Raw genomic sequence first — 17,802 nt, forward strand, 5'->3', positions numbered from 1 at the left:
GCAATATCCCTGATGAACATAGATGCAAAAATCCTCAACAAAATACTAAAAAAACAAATTGAACAACACATTAAAAAAAATAAACACCATGAACAAGTCATATTTATCCCTTGGATGCAAGGATGTTTCAACATACTCAAATCAAAAAATTTGATACACCATGTTAACAAAATGAAGGATAAAAAATATATGATCACTTCATAGATGCAGAAAAAGTATTTGAAAAATAAAAGCCTATGTGACAAGCCCACAGCTAACATCATATACCATGGTGAAAAGCTGAAAGCTTTTACTTTGAGATCAGTAACAAGAAAAGAACAAGATAACTCTAACCACTTTTTTTCAGTGTATTTCTGGAAGCCCAGGCCAGATCAATTAGGCAAGGAAAAGAAATAAAAGGTATCCAAACTGCAAAGAAAGAAATAAAACTCTCTGTTTGCAGATAATATGATCTTATATAAAGAAAACTCTAAAGATGCTATAAAAGAACTATTAAAATTAATAAATGAATTCAGTAAATCTGAAGTATGCAAAATTAACAGACAAAAATCAGTTGCATTTCTATACACTAACAATGAGAGAGTTGGAAAAGACATTAAGAAAACAATCCCATTTACAATAGCATGAAAAATAAAAGAATACTCAGGTATAAATTTAACTAACGAGGTTAAAAATCTATATACTGAAAATTATAAAATGTTAAAGAAATTAAAAACACAAATGGAAAGATATCTCATGCTCATGTATTGTAAGGATTAATGCTGTTAAAATGTCCATTCTACCTAAAGCAAATGTACAAATTCAATACAATCTTATCAAAATTCCAATGACATTTTTATAGACATAGGGAAAAATTGTATTTAACCACAAAAGACTCCAAATATCTAAAGTAATCTTGAGTAGGAAGAACAAAGCTGGAGGCATCATACTTTCAAACTTCAAACTATTTTACAAAGCTATAGTAATCAAAACAGTATGGTACTGGCATGAAAAGAGATACAGAGACTGGTGAAACAGAATAGAAAGTCCAAAAATAAACCCACACATATATAGTCAACTAATTTTCAACAAAAGCACCAAGAATATACAATAAGGAAAGGATAGTTTTTCAATAAATGATGCTGGGAAAACTGAATTTCGATGTAAAATAAAATTGGACCCTTATCTTACACCATTCACAAAAATCAACTCAAAATAGATTAAAGACTTGACCATAGACCTAAACCATAAAACTCCTAGATGAAAACATAGGGCAAAAGCTTCTTGACATTGGTCTTGGCAATGATATTTTGGAATTGACAACAAATGCACAGGCAACAACAAACAGTGCTACATCAAACTAAATGTTTCTGTTCAGCAAAGGAAATAATCAATAAAATGCAAAGGTAACCTATTAAATAGGAGAAAATATGTTCAAATCATATGTTTGATAAGAGGTTAATATCTCAAATATATAAAAACTCATACAACTCAATAGCAAAAATACATCCTGATTTAAAAATGGGCATAGGACCTGAATAGATATTTTTCAAAAGACATACAAATGTCCAACAGTTATAAGAAAAAGATGTTCAAAATCATTAACCATCAGGAAAATAAAAATTAAAACCATAATGAGATATCACCTCATGCATGTTAGGATAGATATTATCTAAAAGTCAGAAAATAAGTGTTGGTGAGTATGTAAAGAAAAGAGAGCCATTGTGCACTGTTGGTGGGGAATGTAAATTGGTATAGTTATTATGGAAAACAGTTTGGAGGTTTCTCAAACATTTAAAAATAGAACTACTATATGACCCAGCAACCCCACTTCTGAGTATGTGTGTGTGTGTGTGTGTGTGTGTGTGTGCGCGCGCGCGCGCACGTGTATGATACACAAAGGATATAAAATCACTAATTCAAAGAGAAATATATACACCCATTCTCATTATAGCTTTTTTCACAAGATATAGAAACCACATGATGTGGTGACAGAAAGAAATCTAACTACGGGCAGTGAATACACAATGCAGTATATATATATATATATATATATATATATATATATACTCTTACTGTTGAATTGTACACCTGAAACTTACTGGATTTCATTAACCAATGTCACCATAATAAAAACTAAATAAAAAAAAAAGAAAACACATTAATATCAGTCGATAGAGGAATGGATGAAGAAAATATGATACACACACACGAATATTATTCAGCCTTTCAAAAAGGAAATACTGCCATTTGCAACAACATGGATGATCCTGTAGGACATTAAGCTAAGTGAAGTTGGACACAGAAAAATAATTATCTCACTTATATGTGGAATCAGAAAAAAGAAACCCTTTCAGTTATAAAATGAATAAGTTCTGGAGATCTAATGCACAGCATGTTGAATATAGTAACTATTGTATATTGTATACTTGAAATTAGCTGAGATTTTAAGTGTTCTCACACAAAAAGAGTTAACTATAGGAGGTGATATGTTCATTAGTTTGTGATAATCATTTCACAATGTATATGTATATCCAAACATCACATTGTAGACCTTAAATATATATATATACATATATATATAATTTTAATTTGTCAAAAATAGTTTTAAATGTTGAAACAATATTTTAAGTCAAATTAAGTAGATACTCTTAAATGTTTCAAATACTTTAAATAGTATACATATTCAATATGTATGTATTCAAATATGTATTCAAATCTATATTTAATAGTATATTGTTACAAAAATACTAGATGTCTCTGAGACCACTCTATTCTCCACTCTACCCCTAAGTCTTCACCTTTTATTGGTTTTCATGAGCCTGCTTAGAATCTGACAGAATTTAGATTTATATTACTCAAATATTCACAAAAGCAATATTTGGATAAAATTTAATCAAATAACCCAGGGATTACTCCTTAACTATTGTGTGCAGAGCCCTGTGCTCTTGGTATGGTGGATAACAAACAAATAACATGCAGATGTATAGATATTAATAGACTGTGTTGGGACCTTTAGAAGTTCATTTTTTCTATATTTCCTCTGATTTGCTTTCTGTTTGGAGTAAAAGAAAGAGGAGGATTCTAGTTAAGCTATGTTGATATGGAAACACAAAGCTTTGACCTCTGATTTCACGATCAAAGTTACACTAAGGGAGAAGGCTAAAGCAAGCTGATCTGAGTTACTCATCTCCCAGAAAACTCTCAAATTTGATAGCCATTCAGAAAAACTATCCCAGGGTGATGAACTGGTAAAACACTGGTTTTGGAGTTAGACCTGTTATCTTGTCTCAGCTATGCCATTTACTAGTATATCAACCAGCAGAGTCTGATCCTGCAGGACTCTACCAGTGACCCAAATCTGGCACGTTCCTTGTTTAGGGTTTTCCTGCAATGTCTGCCTTATATTTCTAACCCCTTCTAGTCATCGGTCTTATATTTCTAACCCCTTCTAGTCCCTATACAGGCTGAGGTATTCTTCTGTGACTACTCAAGTCATATGCTTCTTCCTGACCTCAGTGCCTTCCTGAACCGCACCTCTTCCCTAATTATCCTCGCATTCCATCTGCTGACCTGTGTACAAAATGTTATGGAGTCAAAGGCCTAGGGTGAGGAAGGAATGAAGAATGACTGCTAATGGGTATGGGTTTCTTTGGGGAGGTGTGATGAAAACATTCTGGAACTACATAGAGGTGATGGATGTACTTTGTAAACATACTGAGTTCTACGCTGTAAACTGGTTGAAATGGTAAACTTTATATTATGTGCATTTTACCTCAATTTGAAAAAGAATTATAGAGTATGGGTTAGAAAGGTTCTTGGAGTTGATCTGGTCCAACTCTTCCATCTCCTTGGGGAGATAACTGAAACCCGGCCAAGAGAATGATTCAACTAAGGTCTCTGAGCTTAGGCAAGTAATTTCCTTTCTGTATAAGTTCTCGTATCTACTATCAGTCTCTTGTAGGATAGGCTCCAGGTCTAAAGTATTTCTGTACCTCTTCAGTAGCCACTTGATGATCATCTCTTATATGAATGAATTTATAAGTAAGCCCTTCATTCTACAGATGAGGAAATCATTATTGGTTCACTTCACACTGCCTGCCTCTGGATTCCTGGTAACCTGCTTATTGGAACACAGCTAACAACCTGATGCTGGACCCACTAATATCAACAATTTGTCATGGCAACAAAGCCACCTTCTGTGTGGTGCCTAATGACACTGCACTCTGTTTACTGGATTGAACTTTCTTCCAACATGAGCAGTTGGAAGGGACTTCAATCATCCCATGCTCTCAGCCTATGCCATCCCACATGGGAAGGTGAAATTCTAGGACCTGCTCTCAATTAAGTTTATCCAATTGTATTGCAATTTCAGGGTTACTGTGGCCCTGTCTCATATGTAACACCATTATTAAATGTGCCCATAAGAGAATGCTATGATTACCTAACATATAACTAAACATGGGCATAACTATACCCTACACATGACCCCCAGGCCCAAGCATCACTGAGTAGCAATGTCAATAACCTCACTATCTTAATAAGATTATCCAAACAACTAAAACAGGTCTATTATTATGTCTTCTTTCCCCAGTATATCTTACAAAAGATGTTTTCCAATTCATTCTTGAACTCTTATGTATGAGGGTTAACTACTATGTACAACTCCAGAAACATTATTATACCTTTTGTCAGAAGCCAAGAAAGTACTTTGTCCAATTACACCATTCTTATTAGTTTTGAGAAAACTGGCAGTATCAGCATGCCCAGAGCTCCATGAAGCCTATATCCTCAAAAGTGGCTGAATGGGATGGAACAGAAGTCTTTAGTGTCCAAATGGCCTCAATCTAGCCATTTGTAGTAGCAGCACGAAGCTAATGTGGAGGGACAGGATGAAGACTCAGAGGCCTGGAGAACAGGAAAGGCTTAGCAGACCTCGTGTCAGGCTTCAGACCTCTGAAGAGCTGTGGACAGAGTAGAAGGTCAGTGTATTCCTGGGGGTATGGAAGAATAAGAACATTATTTCTACTATTAACACTGAAAGTTTGCTGCTAGTATCATCAGTATTATTAGTGAGTGTTTCCTATGTGTCACAACTTACTATCAGTACTTTTCTTGAATATTTCTGCAATGAAGTAGATACTATTATATCATCAAATTATAGATGAGGTCACTGCAGCACAGAAAGTACAAGTGACCTGCTCATAGCTACAGTGTTAATTGCAAGGCCGTGATTCCAATCTAGAAAGGTTATCTGCAGCTAGTACTCTTAGCCACATATACCATTCCCATGAGTAGAAGCTCTGGAAAGACAGATTTAGTTTAACATATGGGCAAATTCAGAGCTGTCCTGAGCTACAACTTGAGCCACAACCTCTGAAAAAGTAGAGAGCCACCTGGCAGTGGAGGTGTAAACACAGAGAATTGATGACCACTTGGGAGGCAGGAATATTCTGGAGGGGTTCAAATATCAGCAAAGAGGCTGAACTAGATGACTTTTAAAATCTCCCCAAGCCTTAAAATTCCCTGGCTGTGTAGTCAACAACCATTATCCATAGAATGTTTTAAGAAGGATCAATGAATCCAGAGGTCTTTTTCCTAGATACAATCAAACCAAGTCCAATCAAACATAAACTTAGGCCAGAATGTCCTTCTTTAAGCAAGGGCCCATGGACAGTCACAGAAAATGACTCTTAGAGCATTAATACAAAAAATATACTGTTAATATACCAATGTTGAAGGCTTCTCTTTGATGATCCATGTGGGTAAATAAAAAGCTCACAAAATATATTATTAGTACAAGTGAGTTTACAGGGAGGATATTTACGCTATTTAAAAAAAAAAATCCTGTTTCCAAGCATCTTCAAAAAGAGCAAAAATTCCTAGTAGGCAATGTGGTGTCATGGAAACAACATTGAGCTAAAAACCAGAAGGGCTAAATTGGGATTAGATTCTGCTCTGGAAGTCTACCTTGCTAGAGAACCCTAGATAGGTCATGTTCCATCTTGGAACCTCAGATCCCTCATACTCTTATCTGCAATGGGGATAAGAAGGACTGGTGATGAGAGGCTTTTGTGAGATAGGACTATCAAGTAATCCATAAAGGTTTTTAAAAAGTCCCTAAGTAATGAAAGAATTTATCATAACAAAACAGGTTTCTCCATCTGTTTAGCTAGTAAAAGTAATGAGAGAATGGGATTCCAGCCTGGGTAAATACTTCTTTTTATCGAGCTTTCTAGAATTATGGAGGGTCTGGTGATAAGGAGAGGCTCAATCAACACTTGGTAGTAATGGTGAGAGTGATGAAAATCCTTCCAGGGTTTCTCTCCCCTTCCCTTCCCATGCTTACTTCTCCTTCCCTCCTTTCAGCTCACTCTGCTCCCCCATCCTCTGCCGCTGTCATCTGTTTAGTTTCTACCTTCTATTTAACAAGGCCAAGACAGCTGATGATGTTATTTTAGTCTGTTTAGGAGCAATTTCACCTTTTTGGTCCTCTGCTGCTGGGTAGGGAGCAGTGGGTGGATAGTGGGGTATGTGGTTGTGAAGTGGTGGTGGTGAAAAGGAAGGAGAGGCAGAAAAGTTAGATCCCAAATTTCTTCTTCAACTGCTTTTAAACAAGGAACTCTAGGCCCCAACAACCCCATTTGTATTTTTTCCCTGTATAGCTGCATCTTCTCCCAGCAGAAAGGGGAAAAAAGCAAAGTGAAATAGAGAACTGGCCACTGATGAAGTAGGCCTTCCTTTAACCTTAAAAGAAAATCACCTGCACCTGCAGCAGACTTTTGTTTTGCTTCTTCAGCACTATCCCTATAGAAGGATCAAAGAGGAAGTGCCTGGGCCTGGTGTCACTTTAGATACCCGATTACCTAAAACTCCATCCCAAGCCTCCCTCTCAATGCCTAGATACCTCATCCAAAGACAGCCATGTCTAACATCTCATGTGAGGAAACAGAAATGAAGCTGAGTGAATCTACCTGTCAGTTCTAGGTGTTTCTGTTCTAGAGCTGAAGGATTATATTTGGGGACAAGGGGCAGGGGGCAGACCAGGAACAGTCCTCAATCTGCTCCAATCAAGAAAGAGAAATGGGGGAAGTATAGGCCAGAAGTCTTGGAAAAGTAATAAAGACCAAAGGGAAGAGGACATTTTTTCCAGGTGTTCCTCCTGGCACACCTTTGGATGGCATCTCATGACTATTGAATGTTCTGGCATAAGCCAGGCAGTGCAAAGACCTGAGGGAGGCATCTCATCTTGAAGCACTAAGTGCTGCCCAGGGACTAGAAATCCAGCCCTCTGAGACTGGCAGACTCAGTGTTGACCCTTAGTTCTGATATACTGTGGGCTCAACTCAGCCCACACCTGAATTTGGTATCCACTTGGGACAACAGCTCATCTGACCAGATGCACTGCTCTGGGGAACAAGTTATCTCAATGACTGTGAGTGATAATATCAAGGACGGGAAGAGAAGTGAAAAGACTAAGGATGGGAAATTAGAGAAGCAGGTACACTCTAAAGCCAAACTTGGTAGACTTGGGAGATTTTATAGGTGTATCCAGATACTTTTGAGGGGGTCAGGAAAGAGAGAAGCTGGCCCTTGCAGAATCATAAAGAGGCCTGGAGACTAGCAGCCTCAGTAATGTTACCAACAAGCCTGGCTCATGTATGGCTTAGCCAGGGATACTTTTGGTCCCAGGATGTCATCCATTAGCAGAAGCTAAGAATCCTGCCATCTTAGAACTGTAACTGGAAGAAGCCAAAAGAGAATTGTCAGGGCCAAGCTATCATGAGTTGGTAGCCCTGACAATATAAAGGGTACTCCTTTGAAGGGTGGCTGCCTTCTGCAATGACTCAATCCTCTGTTTTAACTGTGGCCTCTGACTCTCAAGAAAGCCAACTCAGTTTTCAAGCTTCTCTCTCAGGAGAAGAGAAAGCCTAATCACTCTTGGGGACATATACTTCAGAGTTGCTAACTCCCTTTCATACCAACTAGCTCTTTTTGGTCCCCAAATAGTTATATGGAATGGAGAAGGTACTGGATTGTGAGCCCCAAGGAGCTCAAGCTTCAGGTACTACTCTAAGTGACTTGGGTCTCTGGAGACGTTACTTTCTGTGCTCTAGTTTTCAGCTATAACCATGGACTGAGCCTCTCTATCCTGCTCTGCTAGCTTTAGAACTCTCTATATGAGAGAAGGCAAATTGTGACCATGCCTGAAAAAGCTATATCAAATTGTAGCATGCTATTCAAATATCAGGGTCTAATGTTGGAGGAAAAGCAGGACTCATTGCCCCAGTTTTACAGGTGAGAAAAATTAAAAGTTTAAAGTTATGAAGAAATATGTTAAAGAGCACACCATTCACAAGCATGATGTGAAGTCAGTTCCATCCGACTCTCAGGCCAGTCCTCTAGAATTAAAAGTATGCTCTGAGGGGCATGAAGCCTTAGAAGACAGTCCCTGTGGAGGGCCAGCCGGCCCCAAGCAAATGGAGGTGCTAGAAAAGTGTGCTAGCAGCATTCCCTTCTCATAGTGTTTCTACCCACCTTTGTTTTCTATCCACCTTTTTTGTTATTTTACTTCCTTTCCTTGTTTCCTTCATGTTACTTTTCCCTTCTAAAACATTCTCAGGAAAGAGTTTGAGAACAATCATCTATACTTCAGTATGAATAGGCTAAAATTAATAGTCCCTTCTATTATCTCAAATGGTCTGGATACTAAAGAAAAGCTGTAATTACAAAATGAAAGGCTCTGGCTTCTAATAAAGAGCATCCTGGCTTCAGAGAGCTAGTGAGAGGGGCATATATAAGGTGAGTTTTGGGCCTGAATATTTATATCTCTGGAAGCCTCCTACTCAAAAGATACGAGCAGCTTTGGTAGAGATCAAGAGCAAATTGTCTCTTAATTTAGAGTCTGATTGCTCAAAGGACAGGAGGGTACAGCTTCTGAGCTGAACTGCTTATTCATGCCACCTCATGTCATCTTCTCTTGTAGTAACCACTAGCTGGTGCCTCACAGAAACAACTTCACCACCTCGAGATAGTCCATTATCTGTTAATGTGTCAATGGTCCCTCTACCCTCTATTCAACATCTGTAGTACCAAGCCATCTTTCTCACTACATTGGACAGCTCCATCAAACCAATTTGATGTACTATTCTGAGTAGATGTAGGCTGGTACACACAGATAATTCTGGTTCTAGAATTATGGAAGAACCTTAGACTGGTGCAGATAGGGCCTTTAAAAACCACCTGGTCCAACTCCTTGAATTGTCAGTCAAAACACTGAAGCCAGGAGAAGGGGGGGTCCCTGCCTAACATCCGCCAGATAATCAGCAGCAGAGTTGGCCTTTCAGTTCAAGTCTCTTATTTCCCAGCCCAACATTCCTGCTATATTCACTGTGCTCTTCCTGCATAATCTGACAGATGTTTCATTTCTCCATCCCCAGGAACCCCATTATTCCCTATTCCTCCACAGAGAATGCCCGTTCTCAATACACACAAAACTGGCCTTTGATATGCCTACATGGGACATTTTCAATAGAGAAAGGCCACTCAACCTCAAAAGGCTAGAACAATTTCTGTCCAAAGCTCCCTATTCATATGTCTCTCCTGCTCTCTTAGTATCGCCCACCTACCCCTTGGCTCTTCTACAGCAAAAGCCTCATCAAAAGTCAGCTTGTGACTAAGATCTCACTGGATCTGAGTTCCAAACCTAGTCAAGGAAAGGGGAGGATAGTTAGGTCCCCTAAGGACTGACATGGCTCAATTGATCAGTCCAGACCACCATGCTCAGAAAGTCCCATCCTCAGTGGTAGAGTCTGGTTTCTTGCTTAAGGCCTACTTTTTCTTTATCTCTATCCTTTGGTAGAAGAGAAAATGTTTCTGAAAGACAATGGTACCTATATGTATTTAGACCAGGAGGTGTTAGACTCCCTTGCTGGCTAGATATGGAACAGGAATAGTGCACTGGAGGCCTGAGCCCTCAGATCCTTTGCCCTGTGGCTCATATCCTAGAGATAGGCAATCAGCCTTCATGTCCTCCAAAAATAACTATCCTGTGTTAACTTGAGAGATCAAGCCCATTCTAGGAACAGAGCTAAAGCAGGAAATGCCAATTTTCTCATTTAATGCCAAGGAATCCCAAATAGAGTTTGAACACTTTTGAACACCAAAAAGGAAACTCTCAGGCTTCTTAGTATGGTTTCTCTGGTGATCCTCTAATAAACAGAACAACGTGCTTGGGAGGAGACCTCTCAAGATGCCAGATACCCTCAGCCCTTTTTACCTAGCTCAAAAAGGTATCTGTTGCTAAGTGCTAGGCAGTCACTTTTGTTCAGGGCTTAGTAAATACTGGCAAGGATATATTAATAGCACTAGTAATAAGAAATCATGAGGAGAAAAAGGTATGAGGTTTACTCTGATTCATAATAATATCTATACTAACAGAAAAAGAAAATATATACATATACATATATAATTTCATGATTTGCAAAAATTTTGGAATCCCCAAAGAGACTCAGAAACAGACCTCATCTCCAAACAGTCAACTAATTGTGGTTTTCCTCTCCTCAAGTCATCAAGACCAACAAAGCAGTGTAGACATGGTACTAGGGAGGCCCAAACTGATCCCTAAATAAACCCAGAGGTTGGCTACACAGAGAAAAACTGGCTCCAGGCCCAAGATTGTAGTCTTCAACTCAGTAAATCAACCAAGTCACTGATTCATGCTATGGATCAACAACAGGGCCTTGGAAGGAAAGCTCCACCATTAAGAGAACAATTCAGAGTGTCTTCTACTGGTGCCAGCTCTTAAATATCATCTTCCTAGTGCAAAAAGCAACATGCTTCAACAAATAGGCTTAGACTACAGCATAAGGGCTAGCAGCTTTAAATAAGGAAGTAGTTCAGGCTTTACTGACAGATGCTGGCCAGGTTCTCAGAAGTCCAGGATGGTAATTTACTTATAGCCCTGCCTGGAGGCTAGGAGATAGACTATGTTACCTTTAGGGCTGCTTTCAATTTGAGCATTCTAAGAGAGACTTATAAGGTCACCTACTTGAATATGGAGGAAATCACCTGGGTCAGGCGATAGTCAGATTTAAGGTTCTCTTTGAGTTAGAGATTGCTCCACATTAAAAAAAAAATCCCTTCTAATTAGCCAAAAGATGTAATGAATAATGTCATCCAAAGCATGTGCATAGTAAGAAGCCATTAAGATGTATCATGTGAGTGAAAATGAGTGCTAATGATGCCATTTGAAATTCTAGTATGGAGGAGAAAAATCTCTGTAATCCAGGGAGAAAGGCCCTCCCTGCTAATGTCAGCCTCAACTTACAGATGCTGTAATGAGTCACCTCTAGGGCCACAGACAACTCTTTTTACACAAATGGTTAAGGCTAGAGGCCTATGCCTACTTGAAGCTTGAGTGGATAAACAAAGGCTAGCAGCATATTTGAATTCATCCCGAGAAAGGAAAATTCTGTTGTCATTAGCCTGGAATTAGAGGTAAGTCCTCAAGTGTTAACAGTCTTGTTAGCAGCCCAAGCATACCATTTCCTCATTGTTCTTTAGCACAGAAAACACAGGATTAAGATTTAGGAGGGGATAACAACACTAAAAGTGTCAGATTAGGACGCACAAAGAATCAGTTCCTCCACTGAAAAACCCCTTAGCTAACAAAGACTGACAGAATCAACATTTTCATAATTATGGAATCTAATCTAAACTTCACAACAACTAGGGGACTGCATGATGCAGAAAAGGGCAGCTAAAATTTGGTAAGAGAACATAGAGGCATTTTCACTCATTTGCTTACCATCCTTTATTCTCTAGCAGCTGAAAGAAGGGTGCCCCACATTCCTCATGCAGCTTGCTGGTGCTAGGGGGCTAATGACCTTGTTCTTAAAATACTGTGGCTATGTGTTTTGACCTGTTTAGCCCTAAGGGACAAGAACAGAGAATGACCTTTGTTTTGTACCCCCAATTCCTCAGGTTGAAGTGGCTTTTGAGGTGTGACTGCCTCTGTTGAAAATTTTAAAGACATACACTACTCATGCCCGCTGTGGATGAGATGGTGAAAGGGGCAAGCAGCAAACAGATCGAATATCATAAGAAGGAAGAGTCTGAGGAATAAATTTCGTGAAAGAATAATGACTCAGAAGGACCACCATGAATACCAAGGAAGGTGAAGTGTAACACACATGCCCTGGACCAGATGTATGCTCAGAAAAAGTCTGAGAAGATTGTATGTTTGTACTCCTGGGTTCCATGCAAGCAGGAGAGTAGGAGAAGACTAAGGCAGAGTTGTGGGTAGCCTGGAGTAGTGATGAAGGAGCACCCCAGCTCAGAAGCAAGCTGCAAAGACCAAGAGAGTAGTTTGTTTGTTTGTTTCTTCTTGGCTCCAGGTATTTACAGAAATTATTGTCAGTTCACTGGCCGACCAATGAGATAACAGAACAGAGACTTCAGTCACCACAAATAACAAAGAATACATTCTTTGCAAAAATAGTTTGGAAAAGTCACTAAACAAATGGACAACTGCAGTCTTCAATAACCAATAACAACAAACTGTGGGAACAAGAGAGAATCTAATTTCCAGAGTTACCACACTATAATATTCAAAATGCCCCGTTTTCAACAATAACAACAAAATTACAGGGCATACAAAGAAACAGAAAATTATGGCCCATTCACATGACAAAAAAAAATAGGCATTGTACTTACTAGACAAAAACTTTAAATCAACTGTCTTAAGTTATATTTAGGGCCCTGGGTTCATGTCCTGGCTTTGTTATGGATTCTCTACATGAGTAAGCAAGTCACTTCCATTCTCTGGGCCTATGTTTCCTCAGGATCTATACAATGAGGAAGTCAGGCTGATAAGTGGTTTCAAGCTGGGACCTGTGCTGGGGGTGGGGTAGTAATTTAGCCCCTAAAGATATGTTGTTTGTCCCTCACAATTTTTCTTTTAAAAATGTGAATTACTTGTCAACATTTTTAAAATATGGAGATTTTTACATAAAATTGAATTCCTGGCTTTTCTTGAAAATACTGGAAGATCTCAGCCCACTGGACTTCCCTCATTCCTATATCCTACTCCACTGATGAGAACCATCCATTTCATTTTTGATCCCTTTAGATGAGGCATAGATTTCCCAATAATATATAGGCCACAACTTACCCCAGTCTCAGACTGCTTTACTCTCGTCAGTTATTGGTCTGGCCCTTGTAAACATCTAAGTCAGCCACTCTTGGCCAAAATGGATCTTTCCAACTCTAAATCTACTGAGTCTATGGTTTCATACAGATGAAAAGCTTTCCTCAAGTGCAGCCAAAAAGAGATACTATATAATTAAAAGTCAAGTAACACTCTGGAAGAGTGGGCTTCCCTATGAACAGGAGAGGTTTAGTTTCTATGACATCTGATCTGTACAAGTGCAAGGAATGATGGTAATAACCTGATTAGCTTATCCTTTCATTCCCCTGCCTCCAGGCAGGCTCAAAACTAAAGAAATCTAGAATTTGAGGAAACAAAGACTATATATGCTGATGGCACCTGAGCAGACTCCTTACTTTCTGACCAAACCCATGCCTTGTCATGCAGGCCTCACCTACCACTAACGATAACAGGATGTCATGTGTCCTGTACACAGCCTGCCCTCAAAGTGGGCAGCAAGCTTTCCCCAGGCCACAGCCCAAAGTCAGAACAAAGGCTCCTTTTTATATGGGGACAAAGGAAAAGAGTCTGAATAATTTGGAGTTAGGGCCAGCATTCAAAAGAAGGCCCACCACAGGGGTGGGATTTGCTACTTAAGAGACACAATCATATCCAACAATGTGCTTTCAGTACCCAGGAAGAAAACTGTCCCAAGAAAGCAACTGAATATGCTGACAGCTAGATATGGGGACTGATATTCAGCAAGCTGTAATTCACTAAACCTGAACAACTGCTGGAAATGTACATCAATTCCTGCATTGCTGTTGTGAAGCCATGCCCCCAGTACAGATGGGAAAGAATACGAGAACACACACATACACACATACACAAAGAATGAAATTCTGAACAACAGGGGAGGCAGATATCTTATTGAAGATAAGAAGATACATATACCTAGCAACTTCTTGTATAATAAAGAAAATAGTATCATATTTCCTATTTATAGGTATCTAGCATACCACAGGATATAAAGGATTTTCATAAGACTCAATTATTCTCATTTACAAGGAAGAAAAATGAGCTTCAAAGATGCACAATAAACTGCTCAAGCTGCACATCTAATAGCAGAACAGAGGCAAGAATCTGGGTTTCTCAGACTCCATATTGTGTTTTAATCTGATTAACATCGGGCAAGGCTAGCTTGGATGGAATGGCATGAAGCACTCTTGATTATCTGTCCTAAGGCTGGGATGTTTACCCAACAATGAGATTTTCAGGTAAGGAACGAAGATGTCCTGCTATATCAGTGACTAATTTTGTCAATGATCTACAAAGATGTCCAGTTGATATGGAATTAGGAGGAAAATTTTTTCTTTGCTACTATACTTTCATGTTATATGCCAAATAACCTAGGGATAATGTTCTCCAGGAGCTACTAAACCTCTGCTCAGGGTCAGTCTGGATCAATCAAGCAACTGTTCTATAACATAGAGGTATAACATCCCAGGAAATTGCCCATCTATCTACTAACTATATCAGCACTAGAGAAAATCCAATATTTCAGTGTGACTCATTTTATGTCCTACCTAGACATGTCAGAGTTTGAATAGATTCTAGAGAATGCTTTAGAGAAGGAGAAAATAAAAGCCCATGATTATACACCAAATGTTCTGGAGAGCCAAGAGTAGAATTCGAGTTTCTCATTTCCTATTATAGTTAGCACTGTTTCCAAAATACCATTCTACCCTTAACCAAAATCAATGTAGAAAAGTGGAGATAGAAGTTTTATTTCTAAATATCTACTAGAAAAGAGCTTCCATAACCTCCATTATTTAATCCCTTGAGTATCACACGATCTTATTAAAAATGTAAACCTACATTCATGAGAACTGCAAGGCCTATCTTGAAACCAATATTCAATTATTCATGTTACAGCAGCCTACCCCCATTTCCTTTTACTGGTGACACCACAACAGCTGGCCTCTAGATTCTATGGTACTTTTCTTTAGAGATCTGAAGACCATTAGGCCATTATTAAAACAAACAAACAAAAAGGTTTAGAATGATCAAATACTCATTCTGAACACAATCTGAGGAAACATGGAATGCTTAGTTTTCCATAGAATAACACTGGTATAATCGATAGAATATTGGCGCTCTAAATTATGATTTAAGCTCTGCCTTAAATGATCCTGGTTTCTTATTATGGTCCTCAGTCTAGACTTATGCTATCTGATACAGCAGCAACTAGCCACATGTGGCTAATGAACACTTGAAATGTGACTAATGTGAACTGAGATGTGCTTTAACTATAGAATACACACCAGATTCAGACTTAGTAAAATATATCATTAATAATTTTATAGTGATAATATTGATATTACATAAAATTTTGGGTATATTGGTTTAAGTAAAATATATTAAAATTAATTTCATCATTGATTTTTTTTTTTACTTTTTTAGTGTGGCTAGCAGAAAATTTTTAATGAATTTGTGGCTTGAATTTGTGTCTCACATTATATCTCCATTGGACTGTGCTTGTCTAGACCAATGGTTCTCAATATCAAAGATGCTGATTTAATCAGCCCGGAGACTGCCTTTTTTTTTTTTTTTTTTACTACTACTCAAGTGATTTATTTCATTTTGCAGCTGAGAATCACTGGGCTACACTGTATATATCATGCATGCCTGGACTTGCCAGTGGTCTTCTCAAAAGTCAGTATCAGCCCATCCAACTGTGTACTTGGAGGAAAACTCCTCCTGGCCTTGGATGCAGGAACATCAATGTCAGTTCACTGATATTCTAAAGCCTGGCTCTGCCATTAGCCTTCCTGAACCATTTTGCCTTGCTCAATCATTTTGTCCCATTCCTTGATTTACTGTTTATTATAAAACTGACATTTCACTGAAAGTGAACCACATTTGGGTTTAGACAACATTGTCACTGGGTGCAGTGTAATTCTTCTTTTAAAGAGAAAGACTGTCAGTCCAAGACATGCAAGTTGTCTGCATATAGGGCTTCATGCTAGTTCCAAAGGCCCGTGGTTATTGATGTGCTCTTTCTAACTACCTCTGGGACTGATTCATCAACCAGAAATGCTTAGCTGGGACACAGATGGCATTTGGAAACTCTGATAGAAGATGCCATATATGTAGAGTTAAAAAGAATTGGATATTTGATTAGAAGACTCAGAAGAGAAAGGGATAAGAGGTCATTTTGTCCTCCTCTCTGCTTCTGACCAGTGACTTCACCCAAATCATTCCAATCATTAACAATACTTCCTGGGTCTGCAACCCTCCAAGGAAGGAGACCTCTTTCAACCAGTATGGCTAGCCTTGATATATAGACCTTCTTTGAGCTAATAAGGTGGTGGTGATGATGATGATGAGGATAATGATGATAAAGCAAGTTACCATTTGCCAAGTACCCACTATGTGCCAAGCACTGTGCTAGATACTTTACTCACGTTTGTGATCTCATTTAATTCTTGTAAAAACTCAACTATCCCTATTGTTCAGATGACGAAATCAAGGCTCAGAAAAGTGAAAGTCTTACCAAAAGCCATAGAGCTATGAGGTAATAAACCTGAGACTGCATCTTGGTTGTCTGATTCCAAATGTCGTGCTCCTTTCCTCATGTCACACTAGAATGCTATCATTCTAATACCAAGGCCCATCATCCCCAAAAGGCCTAAGCCATTCTGATCTTTTGTCTGGGTCAAGACTTCAGCCTTATTTTACAGAAGAAACTAACAAAGGATGATAGGGTGTGGTAAGGATAGTCATAAGACATCATGATGTGGCATTAGTACTTGTATTTCCACAAAGCTGTTTTCACGTGTATTATCACATTCACTGACATACCCTGGCATGAAGGAATTGCCAACACCATTTTGTGGATGGGGAAAATCAGAGCTCACAATTATCAAAGAGCTGATTCCAGCTCTTAACTCTAAGGAAAGTCAAAAGTTGGGTGACAAGGACAATGCTCTTCTCCCATAACATACTAATTGGTGACTCAAAGAAAGCAGAAACTGGTAAAGAGCCTCATCCCAAGAGCCCTTTCTGTTAAGGGCCATGTTCTTCATGGTACAACATCAAATAGGCCAAGGCTTTGCAAGACCCATCAGGCTGCTTGCTTCTCACCTGCAGTATATCTTAGATCCCAGCCACTTGACTCTCGTAAAAAGTAAGACTTCCAATCAGTAAACTCTAGCCCCTGAGAAAGCAGGGAGCCCATACTCTTACATTAGCAGCTGAAGACAATCCTGAGACAACATACAGGGGTGTTCACACTTCCCTAAATGAGAGAAAGGAGCAGAGAGGAGTGAGGAAGGGAAAAAAAGGAGAGAGATCTATAAAAACAAAAGATAAAAAAAAAAGAGGAGACAAGGACAAGAAAGAAAGCAGAAAAGAAGAGGGATAAGAAAGGTAAAAGTTCACAGCAATATAGAGTTAAAAGGATCTTCAAAAACCATCAAGGCCAAAAGGGAAGTGATCTGTACAAAGTTACAGTGGGTAGGAGGCAGGAGTCAGGAGGTGGAGACTGTTAAAATAAGAGAAAAAGAAAAAGTCTCGAAATTAGAAGGGTAAAAAATTAAAGTAAGCTCAGGTTTTGGGTAGGAGACCAAAAAAAAAAAAAAAAAAGAAGTAAAATGTTTTATTATTAATAT

General features: G+C 38.7%; 1 protein-coding gene across 6 annotated transcripts in view; it reads right to left on the reverse strand.

Annotated features, from left to right (window-relative positions):
• ARHGEF9 (Cdc42 guanine nucleotide exchange factor 9) overlaps positions 1 to 17,802 on the reverse strand; it is a 153,294-nt gene that overhangs the window by 104,826 nt on the left and 30,666 nt on the right. The gene's annotated exons all lie outside the window — the stretch shown is intronic.

The sequence above is a fragment of the Pteropus vampyrus genome, unplaced genomic scaffold (assembly GCF_000151845.1).
Source record: "Pteropus vampyrus isolate Shadow unplaced genomic scaffold, Pvam_2.0 Scaffold516, whole genome shotgun sequence".
Classification (NCBI taxonomy): domain Eukaryota; kingdom Metazoa; phylum Chordata; class Mammalia; order Chiroptera; family Pteropodidae; genus Pteropus; species Pteropus vampyrus.